Raw genomic sequence first — 2,833 nt, forward strand, 5'->3', positions numbered from 1 at the left:
AGCGGACATAACTTCCCCGAAAATTATGATGCCACTGCTGATCCATCCAAATAATTTTGTCTGCAAATAGTATCTCCATTATTATCCAAATTTTGAAGTATCCTATATTTTGTGCAAAGACCTAGTACCTCTGTTTGTTGTAAAAGCATAGGTGATTCAAAGCAGGCATATGAAAATGTTTAATTAATGAAAGTTTAAAATGAGAAATTAAAAAAAGAATGAAGAGATGATAGGAAATATCATTAAAATGGTGTTAAGAAGCCAGGCTTGGTGGCTCAACCTGTAATCCCGCGCCTTTGGGAGGCTGAGGTGAGTGGATTGCCTGAGCCTGTGGGTTCGAGACCCGCCTGGGCAGTGAGACCTCATCTCAACAATAAAATCACAAAATCAGTCGGGCGTGGTAGTGCATGCCTGTAATTCTGGCTACTTGGAAGGCTGAGGCGGAAGGATCGCCGGAGCCCAGTAGGTCGAGGCTGCGGTGGCCGGGAGCGGCCACTGCACTCCAGTCTGGGTGACAGAGTGAGACTCTAACTCAAAAAAAAAAAAAAAAAATGGTGTAAAGAATTAAGTAATTTATCACTTACCTAAAACAGCACTCAATTCCTTCATCAACTTATTTAGTTTGACTTTCCTCTCAGCTATAAGACAAAGCAAACTTTAGACACTGATAAAACCAATCTCAGAAAAAAAGCATAGAACATTAAGTACTTAGATTATGAAGTAGAGCCTACAGGAAGGTTATTCACTATATCTTGTGCTTTTAAAATTTATAATTCTTGGACTTTAATAAATAGCTCCATTATCTGCAGTTGGGACTAAGACTGCTTGGACCATAAAGTCTGTCTCAGGTAAAATGTCTTTTGGACACATTCTCTTACTAATTCCATGTTTCTCCTGCAATGGATGTTAACACATACTGATACACATCAAAGGCCATTGCTTATGGCATTCTTTTACTTGCTGCCATTGGAGAAAGACAGAGAAAGACGCCCAGGAAAGGGAGCAATGAAGAGCACAGTGAGTGGCAAAAGCAAACTAAAGCTTAATCTTGCTTCAGGGAAAAATGCCACAAAGAGGGCAGAAAGATGAGTCTGAAGAGGCTGACTAGAGCCAAATTAATACCCTGTAACAGTTGGGATTCTGACTTTAGACTGCCTGGACCTGGAAATACAGCAGTGATAAAAAGAATCCTAATGCCCTGAATTTGTTTTACTCATGGCTGTATCCCTAAGATGGAGACCGAGGCTGATAGATAGTCAGGTGTTTAATAGATAGCTGTTCAGTAGACATCTGTATCAATAGATATGGTGAATAAATCAATTAATCAAAGAAGTCACGGGGGTTTTTTGTTTTGTTTTGTTTTGTTTGAGTTGGAGTCTCACTCTGTCGCCCAGACGGGAGTGCAGTGGCCGCTCCCGGCCACCGCAGCCTCCACCTGCTGGGCTCCGGCAATCCTTCCGCCTCAGCCTTCCAAGTAGCTGGAACTACAGGCGCGCACTACCACGCCCAGCTCATTTTGATTTATTGTAGAGATGAGGTCTCACCAAGTTGCCCAGGCGGGTCTTGAACCCACGGGCTCCAGCAATCCACTCACCTCAGCCTCCCAAAACACGGGATTACAGGCTGAGCCGCCAAGCCCGGCTTAAAGAAGTCACTTTCTAAAAATGCTTAGCACCATGCCCGTCATATTGGAAGACTCGATGCATTTAAGCTTTGGAGGGTCATTGATGGGTTTTAATTTCAGGAATAATAGGGTCAGATTTTCACCTTAGCTAAGTCATCCTGGCTAGTTTATACAGAGTGAATTTAAGGCAACAGAATGGCTGTCAGACCAGTCGGGAGGCTTTTGGAGTGGTCTCAGCCAGGGATCATGAAGATCTAAATTAAGGTTGGAGTAGACAAGACAGACAGAGATCTGGGACATTTTTAAGAAGAAAAAGAATGAAGGAGCAAGAGAAGTCAAAGATGATTTGTGGAATATTGCACGGTGACTGTGGGTAGATACTGGTGAAATAGAAATCTAAAAAACCAAGAATTAGGAGTAGATTCGTTTACTTTTTATACGCTGAGTTTGGATTGTCGGTGGAAAATGACTATGTCTCAACAGAGATTTGCTAATGTAGGCGATCTCTTACTTAACCTCCATCTAACCAAGCCAATGGCCTAAACTTCATTTTTCCTTCCTATATGAGTTTCTCCATTCAGACTGATGCTGAGGTAGGCTAAGAACAGTTAGTATTACTAAGCCAGTGCATTTGTGTTCTTACCAGTCAGGTTGTGGAGTTTGTTTCCAGATTTGTTTACAAGCAGTTCTTTTTATTAAATTGATGATAATTCAATCATCATATAAACTGATGAACTATAAACAGAATAGGGAGTTTTCCCCAAAAAACAAATTTGAATAATTTTCAAGAGTTCTGGTAGTCTGTTAAAAAAAATCGCTGTTGAATTTGGTGTGAATAAGAACATTATAAAAAGATTGGAGAAATAATTAAAATCTAGATAGATTCAGACTGAGATTTCTGGTCAGCTTTTTAAAAAGCACTTTGTTCCTCTTAAAAGAAACTGAAATTGGGAGTATAGATGATAAGTAAATATGCTTATGCAAGAAAATCTCCAAAGAGCATGCCTATGTTAAATGAAATGGCTTTGGGTCTATTTTTTTCATTCAAGTAAGATGTTTGTGGTATGTCTAGATCATTTTTATGATTCCTTACTTTAACTAGGTTTTTAGATTGTCTGAATGACTACTTGTTCTAGTGAGGTTAGATGGAAGGACCTTCCTATCCTAGACTGAAACTCATGGGCTAGCCTAGGTTTGTGATCAAATATT

This window comes from Carlito syrichta, unplaced genomic scaffold, assembly GCF_000164805.1.
Source record: "Carlito syrichta isolate Samal-C Ts95f unplaced genomic scaffold, Tarsius_syrichta-2.0.1 Scaffold287752, whole genome shotgun sequence".
NCBI lineage: Eukaryota > Metazoa > Chordata > Mammalia > Primates > Tarsiidae > Carlito > Carlito syrichta.